Here is a 12,678-nt window from a genome sequence, read left to right as displayed (position 1 = left end):
AAAACACCTTCTGCTCTATCTATTCTAAATGAGAGAGATGTACATGGGGAGCCAGAACCTGCTTAGACGGAACTCACCCAAGGGTTTTTGTTTTATTTTTTTTCTGAGATCTGCTCTTCAGTTTGGTAGATCTGGAGCAGGATAAGCGTGGGGGTTGGGAAAGAAATAAGCTATTACAGACACACTGCCGAAGAGGAAAGGAAACCTCACGTACGTTGTCACAACAACCCTGCCTTGTAATTACCGTTGAGAGGACTCCTGTTAGCTTGTCTACCCAAGCAGGTGCTGTAAATCTAGCACCCTCCCTGGCTGGGGTGGGTGTTTGTTGCCAGGCATGTATCCCATCTCTCTGGCCACAGTGATTGTGCCAGGCATGAGCATGTGACCAAAACCAGGGCGATCACTTCTTTTCCCGGGATTAAAAAAAACCCAGAGCTAACAGCCCTGTTTACCCCCTTAGCGTAGTGTAACTATCATCTGAAAGACACATTCTTCACCCTGAGAACTGAAAGAATTAGACAGACATGCAGATAGAAACAAAGGAAAATAGGAGGTCCTGATGACATTTCTCCCTTTCTCTGTTCCCAAAGCCCTGATTTTCATTTAGAGAGCTATGTGGCTCTGGAAACACTGAGTGCCCCCACCCCATGACTCCAGAGGGGGCCACTTGGCCTGGGTTAGGCCACTCAGCACATTCCATTCTCCCACTATAGAAATTGCCAGAGATGGGCAGTACCAAAGCTGGCTCCGTCAGAATGAATTAAGAACCTTAACTAAATGCTGGGGCACAGTTTCTCTTTCCTATTGGACAAGAGCTAGGAAGCATATAGCTTCCTAGTGAGTGTCCATCTTGGGCTCAGCAAGTAAGCCCGTCCCGGGACGAGGTTGCCATTATGGAGGAGGTATGAGCAAAGTCCCTGGATCTAGTTAGTGGATCAGTTCCTCCCTGAAGCCGACCCTCCCTATAGATTGGGGAGCCATAAGTCTCCTCAGTGGTTTAAGGTGTCACCACAAGATTCTCAACTGACAAGTTACTCTTGGTGCTACTTGAATCCTGGTTCCAGTCAACTCAGAAGCTGATTCCATGGATTCTTCCCTGGCCACTGTCTTCTTAGATGAACCATTATACTTCTTATTTTGCTTCTTTCTTAAAAAATTAAATTATTTAAAAACGTTTTTAATAGAAACTTAAAAACATATACAAAAGTAGAATAGTATAATGCATGCATTCTCAACCAGGATGAAGAGGAGGGTCAACAGGTGGCAAAAATTGGTTCTTAGGGAGGGGATGAATAAATCTGAACTATTGCGATGTGTGGTCTCCAAAGGGCCATGCACATAAACAGATACACAGTATGTCCTTGATACTGAAATTTCAGGGGTGGAGGAGTGATTAGAAAATAATGTCTAAAAAGGCTTTTAGGGGGATGATAATGAAAAACTAGGTTGAGAAACACAGGCTTAATGAACCGTTATTTGGCTTTGATAGTTGTCAATTCATGGCTAATCTTGTTTCAATTATTTCCCTCCTGTAATATTTTGAAGCAAATCTCAGACATCATGTGATTTTACCCATAAGTATTTCAGTATGAGTCTCTAAGAGACTCTAAAAAATGTAACCACATTATTTACCCTTGAAACTATTACCACAATCAAGATAGTGAACATATATCCATTGTCCCCAAAGGATATATGGGGACATACATATGTCCTCTTGACCCTTTGTAATCACTCCCTCTTAGATGTCTCCCTCTCCCAAGCAATACCATTCTGATTTATGTCTCTATAATTTAGCTTGTACATCCTAGAGCTTTAGATAGATAGAATCATATAGTATGTACTCTTTTGTCTGGCTTCTTTCACACAACATAATTATTTTGAGATTCATATATGTTGTTGCTTATGTAGAAGGTTCATTTCCTTTTATTGTTGAATAGTGTGCCATTACATGGGTCTATCATATTTGTTTGTGGATGTCTTGTTAATGGCCATTTGCATTGTGGCCCAGAATGTGGTCTCTCTTGGAAAATGTTCCATGTGCACTTAAGAAGAATGTGTATTCTCCTGTTTTTGGATGGAATGTTCTGTAAATGTCAGTCAGGTCAAGTTGTTAGTGCTGTTCAAGTCTTCTACATTCTTGCTGATTTTCAATCTAGCTGTTCCATTAATTATTGAGGACTTTACAATTTCTGACTAAGATTGTACATTTGTTTATTTCTCCTTGCAGTGCTATCAGTTTTCATTTTATGTATTTTAAAACTCTGATATTAGGTGCATAACTGTTTGAGGTGGTTATGTTCTTTTGATTAATTGGCTCCTTTATTATGAAATGGTATTTTGCTCTTGTAAAATTCTTTGCTATGAAATCCACTTTGTCTAATATTAAATATAGTCTAATATTAATATAGCCACTTCAGCTATCTTTTGACCATGTGTTAGCATGCTATATCTTTTCCTATCTTTTTACTCTTAATTTATTGGTGTCTTCATATTTATTCATTTATTTATTTTTTGAAACATCTTTATTGGAGTATAATTGCTTTACAATGGTGTGTCAGTTTCTGCTTTATAACAAAGTGAATCAGTTATACATATACATATGTCCCCATATCTCTTCCCTCTTGTGTCTCCCTCCCTCCCACCCTCCCTATCTCACCCCTCTAGGTGGTCACAAAGCACCGAGCTGGTCTCCCTGTGCTATGCAGCTGTTTCCCAGTAACTATCTATTTTACGTTTGGTAGTGTATATATGTCCATGCCACTCTCTCACTTTGTCCCAGCTTACCCTTCCCCCTCCCCGTATGCTCAAGTCCATTCTCTAGTAAGTCTGCGTCTTTATTTCCGTCTTGCCCATAGGTTCTTCAAGACCATTTTTTTTTGTTTAGATTCCATATATATGTGTTAGCATACGGTATTTGTTTTTCTCTTTCTGACTTACTTCACTCTGTATGACGGACTCTAGGACCATCCACCTCACTACTAATAACTCAATTTCATTTCTTTTTATGGCTGAGAAATATTCCATTGTATATATGTGCCACATCTTCTTTATCCATTCATCTGTTGATGGACACTTAGGTTTCTTCTATGTCCTAGCTTTTGTAAATAGAGCTGCAGTGAACATTTTGGTACATGACTCTGAATTATGGTTTTCTCAGGGTATATGCCCAGTAGTGGGATTGCTGGGTCGTATGGTAGTCCTATTTTTAGTTTTTTAAGGAACCTCCATACTGTTCTCCATAGTGGCTGTATCAATTTACATTCCCACCAACAGCACAAGAGGGTTCCCTTTTCTCCACACCCTCTCCAGCATTTATTGTTTGTAGACTTTTTGATGATGGCCATTCTGACCAGTGTGAGGTGATATCTCACTGTAGTTTTGATTTGCCTTTCTCTAACAATTAGTGATGATGATCATCTTTTCATGTGCCTCTTGGCCATCTGTATGTCTTCTTTGGAGAAGTGTCTCTTTAGGTCTTCCGCCCATTTTTCGATCGGGGTTTTTTGTTTTTATGATATTGAGCTGCATGAGTTGTTTGTATATTTTGGAGATTAATCCTTTGTCAGTTGCTTTGTTTGCAAATATTTTCTCCCATTTTGAGGGTTGTCTTTTTGCTTGTTTATTGTTTTCTTTACTGTGCAAAAGCTTTTAAGTTTCATTAGGTCTCATTTGTTTATTTTTGTTTTTATTTCCATTACTCTAGGAGGTGGGTCAAAAAGGATCTTGTTGCAATTTATGTCAGAGTGTTCTGCTTATGTTTTCCTCTAAGAGTTTTATAATGTCTGGCCTTAATTTAGGTCTCTAATCCATTTTGAGTTTGTTTTTGTGTATGGTGTTAGGGAGTGCTCTAATTTCATTCTTTTACATGTAGCTGTCCAGTTTTCCCAGTACCACTTATTGAAGGGGCTGTCTTTTCTCCACTGTATATTCTTGCCTCCTTTATCAAAGATAAGGTGACCATATGTGCGTGGGTTTATCTCTGGGCTTTCTATCCTGTTCCATTGATCTATATTTCTGTTTTTGTGCCAGTACCATACTGTCTTTTTTTTTTTTTTGCATTTTGCATTTTTTTTCACAACTCATACACACACACACTGTATTTTATTTTTACAAGAGATAAATAAACTGACACCAAGCACTGTAAAGGGATGACCACAAAAAAAGCAACAATGATTGCAATTCCAAACATGAAACACACTCATAATATGTTATAATATTGATATTCAGTCCAGTAATCCTCCACTGTAACAGCTCCTTTCCTTTGCAGTGAAAATTGATTTGTATATTTTTTGCCTCTGAGTCCTTGTAGGATTTTATTTTTTTATTCAAACAGAAAGTCACAAAAATTATAATCATCCTCATCAGTTCACTCAGTCCCATGTAATTAATTTTTTTTTCATCTTGATCTTTTGTTAGAACTTTTATGAATTCATCAGTTTTCCATTAGAGTTCTGAAAATGCTTATTCATTCAGTTCAGCAGTATAGTCAGTTACCAGAAACCTGTACTTGTCAATCTCTTCCATGAATTCCTTGAAGATGAAACCCTTTTATAGGAACATTTTTGTGAAAGCATCAGAGTACACTTAGAACTGTCTGTAAATGACAAAAGACTTAAAAATGACCACGGTTAAAGATTTGATGAAACTTCATAATAATGCAATTGACAAGGAAATGTAGTCATTTCTGATATATACATTTTAAAATAATAACTAGAATTATGAGTTATAACATTATACCAGACATATAAGATTTTTAGAAATTTCAATTAATGCCTGAAACATTTATATTAACATATTTCCATACAAATAACCCAAAGAAAGTTTAGTATCAGTTGTTTTGTTTGTTTGTTTGTTTATACTGCAGGATCTTATTAGTCATCCATTTTATACACATCAGTGTATACATGTCAATTCCAATCGCCCAATTCAGCACACCACCATCCCCACCTGACCGCAGTTTTCCCCCCTTGGTGTCCATACGTTTGTTCTCTACATCTGTGTCTAAACTTCTGCCCTGCAAACTGGTTCATCTGTACCATTTTTCTAGGTTCCACATACATGCGTTAATATACGATATTTGTTTTTCTCTTTCTGACTTACTTCACTCTGTATGACAGGCTCTAGATCCATCCACGTCTCAACAAATGACTCATTTTCGTTCCTTTTTATGGCTGAGTAATATTCCATCATATATATGTACCACAACTTCTTTATCCATTTGTCTGTCGATGAGCATTTAGGTTGCTTCCATGACCTGGCTATTGTAAATAGTGCTGCAATGAACATTGGTGTGCATGTGTCTTTTTGAATTATGGTTTTCTCTGGGTATATGCCCAGTAGTGGGATTGCTGCATCATATGGTAATTCTATTTTTAGTTTTTTAAGGAACCTCCATACTGTTCTCCATAATGGCTGTATCAATTTACATTCCCACCAACAGTGCAAAAGGGTTCCCTTTTCTCCACACCCTCTCCAGCATTTGTTGTTTGTAGATTTTCTGATGATGCCCATTCTAACTGGTGTGAGGTGATAACCTCATTGTAGTTTTGATTTGCATTTCTCTAATAATTAATGATGTTGAGCAGCTTTTCATGTGCTACTTGGCCATCTGTATGTCTTCTTTGGAGAAATGTCTTTTTAGGTCTTCTGCCCATTTTTGGATTGGGCTGTTAGTTTCTTTAATGTTGAGCTGTATGAGCTATTTATATATTTTGGAGATTAATCCTTTGTCCGTTGATTCATTTGCGAATATTTTCTCCCATTCTGAGGGTTGTCTTTTTTTCTTGTTTATGGATTCCTTTGCTGTGCAAAAGCTTTGAGGTTTCATTAGGTCCCATTTGTTTATGTTTGTTTTTATTTCTATTACTCTAGGAGGTGGATCAAAAAAGATCTTGCTGTGATTTATGTCAAAGAGTGTTCTTCCTATGTTTTCCTCTAAGAGTTTTATAGTGTCCGGTCTTACATTTAGGTCTCAAATCCATTTTGAGTTTATTTTTGTGTATGGTGTTAGGGAGTGTTCTAATTTCATTCTTTTACATGTAGCTGTCCAGTTTTCCCAGCACCACTTATTGAAGAGACTGTCTTTTCTCCATTGTATATCTTTGCCTCCTTTGTCATAGATTAGTTGACCATAGGTTCGTGGGTTTAACTCTGGGCTTTCTATCTGGTTCCATTGATCTACATTTCTGTTTTTGTGCCAGTACCATACTGTCTTGATTACTGTAGCTTTGTAGTATAGTCTGAGTCAGAGAGCCTGATTCCTCCACCTCCGTTTTTCTTTCTCAAGATTGCTTTGGCTATTCGGGGTCTTTTGTGTTTCCATACAAATTGTGAAATTTTTGGTTCTTGTTCTGTGAAAAATGCCATTGGTAGTTTGATAGGGATTGCATTGAATCTGTAGATTGCTTTGGGTAGTAGAGTCATTTTCACAATGTTGATTCTTCCAATCCAAGAACATGGTATATTTCTCCATCTATTTGTATCATCTTTAATTTCTTTCATCAGTGTCTTATAATTTTCTGCATACAGGTCTTTTGTCTCCTTAGGTAGGTTTATTCCTAGATATTTTATTCTTTTTGTTTCAATGGTAAACGGGAGTGTTTCCTTAATTTCACTTTCAGATTTTTCATCATTAGTGTATAGGAATGCAAAAGATTTCTGTGCATTAATTTTGTATCCTGCTACTTTACCAAATTCATTGATCAGCTGTAGTAGTTTTGTGGTAGCATCTTTAGGATTCTGTATGTATAGTATCATGTCATCTGCAAACAGTGACAGCTTTACTTCTTCTTTTCCAATTTGGATTCCTCTTATTTCTTTATCTTCTCTGATTGCTGTGGCTAAAACTTCCAAAACTATGTTGAATAAGAGTGGTGAGAGTGGGCAAACTTGTCTTTTCCTGATCTTAGTGGAAATGTTGTCAGTTTTTCACCATTGAGGACGATGTTGGCTGTGGGTTTGTCATATACGGCCTTTATTATGTTGAGGAAAGTTCCCTCTATGCCTACTTTCTGGAGGGTTTTTATCGTAAATTAGTGTTGAATTTTGTTGAAAGCTTTCTCTGCATCTATTGAGATGATCATATGGTTTTTCTCCTTCAATTTGTTAATATGGTGTATCACATTGATTGATTTGCGTATATTGAAGAATCCTTGCATTCCTGGGATAAACCCCACTTGATCATGGTGTATGATCCTTTTCATGTGCTGTTGGATTCTGTTTGCTAGTATTTTGTTGAGGATTTTTGCATCTATGTTCATCAGTGATATTGGCCTGTAGTTTTCTTTCTTTGTGACATCTTTTTCTGGTTTTGGTATCAGGGTGATGGTGGCCTTGTCTTCATGTTTAAAATGTGTTTTTTGTAGATAGTATATACAGTCTAGTCTGCCTTTTTACAAAATGCTATCTGACAGTCCCTGAATTTTAATTTTAGACCACTTTCATTTAATGTGATTATTAATATAGTTACATGTGAGTTCATCATCTTGCTATTTGTGCTCTGTTTTTCACCTGTTCCTTTTTCCCTTTTTCGTTTTTTTTTCTTACTTCTTTTGGATAAATTTTTAAATAATTCACTAATGTGAATGAATGAATTATATCATTCACATTAGTTGGATATTAGCTATGCATTTTGTTTTGTTACTTTAGTGGTTGTTTTATGGTGTATAATACACATCTTTAACTTATCACAGTCTATCTTCAAGTACTATTACACCACTTCACTTCATGTGTAGTATAAAAAGTTCACAATAATATTCTACCATTTTTTCTCTCCTATTCTTTATGTTATTAGTATCATGCATCTTACTTTTGCTTATGTTTTAAACTCCAGAATATATTATTATTATTGTTTAAATAGTAAAATATCTATTAAGGATTTTCAAAAAATAAGAAAAAAATCTTTTGTATTTACCCATATAGTTATCATTTCTGTTGATCTTCTTTCCTTTGTGTAGATTCAGATTTCCATCTGGTATTATTTCTCCCTGCCTAAAAGTCTTCCTTTAACTTTTCTTGTAGTGTAGGCCTTCTGGGATGAATTTCTTCAGCCTTTGTCTTTAACTCATCTTAGCTTTTGAAAAGTATTTTCACTGGGTATAGACAGGGTTTTCTGTGAGTGCTTTAATGATGTTGCTGTGCTGTCTTCCTAATTGCCTTAATTTTGATTAGAAATCTGTGTCATCTTATCTTTGTTCCTCCCAACATGACATGACTTTTTTTCTCTAGTTGCTTTAAATAGTTCTCTTGTTTACTGGTTTTGATAAATTTTATTATAATGTGCATTGGTGCAGTTTTCTTCAGAGGTGGTGAGTGTGTGTGTGTGTGTGTGTGTGTGAGTGTGTGTGTGTGTGTGTGTTTGAGCTCTTTGAGCCTTGTGGATCTGTGGTTTTATAGTTTTTATCAAGTTTGGAAAAAATTGATTGTTGTTTCTTCAAAAATTTTTTTTCTGTTTCCTCTCACCCTCCAGTCCTTTGGTGACTTAAATTATATGCATATTAGCCCTCTGGACCTATTCAGTTTATCTACTTCTGTTTGAGTGAGTTAAGGTTGATTGTGTCTTTCAAGAAATTGGTACATTTCATCTGGGTTATCAGATTTGTGGGCACAGATTTACTGATACTCTTAATTTTTCCCCCCTTTTCTTTCTATGTTTTCTTTTGAGTAGTTTCTATTGCAATGTCTTCAAGTTTACTAATCTTTTCTTCTGAAATATTTTATTTGCTGTTAATCCTATCTTGTGTGTATTTAAAATCTCAAACACTGTAATTTTTATTTCTAGAAGTTTGACTTAGGTGTTTTTTTATATCTTCTGTATCTCTACTTTTTGAAATGTGAAGTACAATTGTAATAACTTTTATTGTATTTCTTTGCTAATACTCTTGTGTATTTCTTTTATATAACTTTTAACGTATTTCTTTGCGTTAGTGTCAGTTCTTGGTCAGTTTTGATATATTAACTGTTCTCCTCATTATGGTTTGTGTTTTCCTGCCTCTTTGCATGTTGGGTGCTGGATATTTTTGTATACCTATAAATCTTCTTAATCTTTGATATGGAATGCAGTTAACTTACTCAGAAACAGCTTGATCTTTTTGGTTCTTGCTTTTATCATTTATTAGGAAGGTCTACAGCAATGCTTAATCTAGGATGAGTTGTTCTCGATAACTGAGGGAAGACCATTATGATTGGTCTACCTAATGCTCCATGTGAATATTTAGGCAAGAGGCATTGTTCCCAGCCTTTCATGATTGCCAGGCCCTGTTAATTTCCATCATTTTAAATGGTTCTTTCCACAGGAGCAGGTATTTTCCTTGTATGTATGAGCTGATCACTACTCTGTTGTGTACTTGAGAGGTATCCTCTGCATATTTGTGGTGTTCTTTCTCTGGGAAGCTCTCTCTTCTCTGATACTTTAGTCTAGCAGTTCTAGCTGCCTTGATCTCCCTGGACTGATAGTTCTATCTCCTCAACTCAGAGAGTCAGCTGGGGTTGGCTTTAGTTACCCCTCCCTGTGCCATGGCCTGGAGTCTCTCTCGATTCAAAATCTCTATTCAAAATAAGCTGGGACACTCATAGGGCTCATCTTGTGTATTTCCAGTCTCTCAGAAATCACTGTCCTTTGTTGCCTGATACTCAGTGCCTTAAAAACTGTTGTTTTACATATTTTTTTTCAAAATTTGTATTTAAGTTAAAATTTTTAATTGTAGTAAAATATATAACATAAAATTTGCCATCTGAACTATTTTTAAGTGTATAGTACAGTAATGTTAAGGACATTCATATCGTTGTGCAACAGATCTCCAGAACTATTTATATGTTGCCAAACATAAACTCGATATTTGTTAAAAAATAACTCTTTGTTCTCCCCTTCTCCCACCCCCTGGTAACCATTGTTCTACTTCTCATCTCTGTGAATTTGACTACTCTAAGCTCCCCATATAAGTAGAATCATACAGTATTTGTCCTTTTGTGACTGGCTTATTTCATTTAGCATAATGTCCTCTAGGTTCATCATGTTGTAGCAAGTGTCAGAATTTCTCTCCTATTTAAGGCAAAATAATATTTCATTTTATGTCTGCAGTACATTTTCTTTATCCATTCATCTGTCAATGGACACTTGGGTTGTTTCCACCTTTTGGCTCTTGCACATGATGTTACTGTGAACATGAGTATACAAATATCTCCTCGAGACACTGCTTTCAATTCTTTTGGGTATATACCCAGAAGTGAAATTGCTGGATCATATGGTAGTTCTATTTTTAATTTTTAAGAAACCACAATGCTGCTTTCCATAGCAACTATACCACTTTATACTCCCACCAACAGTACACAATTCTCCATATTCTCACCAACATTTGTAACTTTCTATATTTTTTTATAGTAGTCATCCCAAGAGGTATGAGGTGGTATCTCATTGTGGTTTTAATTTTCATTTCCCTACTGATTAGTGATATTGAACATCTTTTCATGTGCTCATTGGCCATTTGTATATCTTCTTTGGAGAAATGTCTATTTAAGGATACAGTTCCTCCTGTCCTCAGATTCAACCAACTGTGGATCATGTAGTACTGTAGTATTTACTATTGAAAAAAAAAATCTGTATAAGTGGACCTATACACTTCAAGCCTGTGTTGCTCAAATGTCAACTATTTTAGTATGCTCAGACCATGATAACAAGATACTACAGACTGGGTGGCTTAAACAACAGAAATTTATTTTCTCACAGTTCTGGAGGCTGGAAGTCTAAGATCAAGGTGCTGGAAAATTTAGTTTCTGGTGAGGACTCTCTTCTTGACTTGTATACAGTCACCTTCTCACTGTGTCCTCACATGGCTTTTCCTCTGTGTGTGTCCTTCTCTTATGATACCAGTTGTATTGGATCAGCGCTCCACCTTATGACCTCATTTAACCTGAATTATTTCCATTTTCGAATATAATCACATTGGAGTTTAGGGCTTCACATATGAATTTTGAGAGGACACCATTCAGTCCAAAACAAAGTTTTTTGTTCGTTTTTAAAATGGTTTTTTTAAAAAATTGGAGTACAGCTGCTTTACAATATTGTGCTAGTTTATCCTGCACAACAAAGTGAATCAGCTATACGTATACATATATCCCTTCTTTTTTGGATTTCCTTCTCATGTAGGTCACTACAGAGCACTGAGTAGAGTTCCCTGTGCTATACAGTAGGTTCTTAATAGTTATCTATTTTATACATAGTATCAATAGTGTATATATATCAGTCCCAATCTCCCAATTCATCCCACCCCCTCTTCCCTCTTGGTATCCATACGTTTGTTCTCTATGTCTATTTCTGCTTTGTAAATAAGATCTTCCATATCAATTTTTTCAGTTTCCGCATATATGTGTTAATATATGATATTTGTTTTTCTCTTTCTGACTTACATCACTCTGTATGACAGTCTCTAGGTCCATCATGTCTCTCCAAATGACCCAATTTCTTTCCTTTTCATGGCTGAGTAATATTCCATTGTATATATGTACCATATCTTCTTTATCCATTCCTCTGTTGATGGACATTTAGTTTGCTTCCATGTCCTGGCTATCATAAATAGTGCTGCAATGAACATTGGGATGCATGTGTCTTTTTGAATTATGGCTTTCTCTGGGTATATGACCAGTAGTGGGATTGCTGGGTCATATGGTAGTTCTATTTTTAGTTTTTTTAAGGAACCTCCATACTGTTCTTCATAGTGGCTGTATCAATTTACATTCTCACCAACAATGCATGAGGGTTCCCTTTGCTCCACACCCTCTCCAGCATTTATTGTTTGTAGATTTTTTGATGGTGGCCATTCTGACTGGTGTGAGGTGATACCTCATTGTAGTTTTGATTTGCATTTCTCTATTAATTAGTGATGTTGAGCATCTTTTCATGTTGGTCATCTGTATGTCTTCTTTGGAGAAGTGTCTATTTAGTTCTTCTGCCCATTTGTTGATTGGGTTGTTTAGTTTTTTGATATTGAGCTGCATGAGCTGTTTGTATATTTTGGAGATTAATCCTTTGTCAGTTGTTTCATTTGCAAATACTTTCTCCCATTCTGAGGGTTGTCTTTTCATCTTGTTTATGGTTTCCTTTACTGTGGAATAGCTTTTAAGTTTAATTAGGTCCTATTTTTTTATTTTTGTTTTTATTCCCATTCCTCTAGGAAGTCGGTCAAAAAAGATCTTGCTGTGATTTATGTCAAAGAGTGTTCTGCCAAAAATATGGAAAGCTTCACAAATTTGCATGCAGTCTTGCACAGGGGCCATGCTAGTCTTCTCTGTATCATTCCAATTTTAGTATATGTGCTGCCAAAACAAACACTAAAATGGGTTGTTTTATTTTTTGTTGTTGACGTGTAGGAGTTCTTTATATATATATTCCGGATATTAATGTCTTGTAATATATATGATTTACAAACATTTCCTCCCATTCTGTAGGTTGCCTTTCAGTTTGCTGATTGTGTCCTTTGATGCACAGAATTTTAAACTTTTGGTGTCATTCAGTTTACCTATTTTTACTTTTGTTGCCTGTGCTTTTGGTATTATATCCAAGAAATCATTGCCAAATCCAATGTCATTAAGCTTTCCCTCTATGTTTTCTTCTAAGAGTTTCTTCCTTTTTTTTTTTTTAAATGTGGCTATACAATTTTACCATTTTTTTGTTGAAAAGACTGT

General features: G+C 35.9%; 1 non-coding gene across 1 annotated transcript; it reads right to left on the bottom strand.

The window, feature by feature from the left end:
* Nucleotides 1–12,219: 12,219 nt before the first annotated feature.
* On the bottom strand, nucleotides 12,220–12,325 carry LOC115838799 (U6 spliceosomal RNA). Its single transcript, XR_004033774.1, has one exon. It is a non-coding gene; the product is annotated as a U6 spliceosomal RNA (small nuclear RNA).
* Between the last annotated feature and the right edge of the window lie 353 nt (nucleotides 12,326–12,678).

Source organism: Globicephala melas, chromosome 3 (assembly GCF_963455315.2).
Source record: "Globicephala melas chromosome 3, mGloMel1.2, whole genome shotgun sequence".
NCBI classification, from domain to species: Eukaryota; Metazoa; Chordata; class Mammalia; order Artiodactyla; family Delphinidae; genus Globicephala; species Globicephala melas.
The sequence above is the reverse complement of the archived record's forward strand: the minus strand, read 5'-3'. Positions and strand labels throughout refer to the sequence as shown.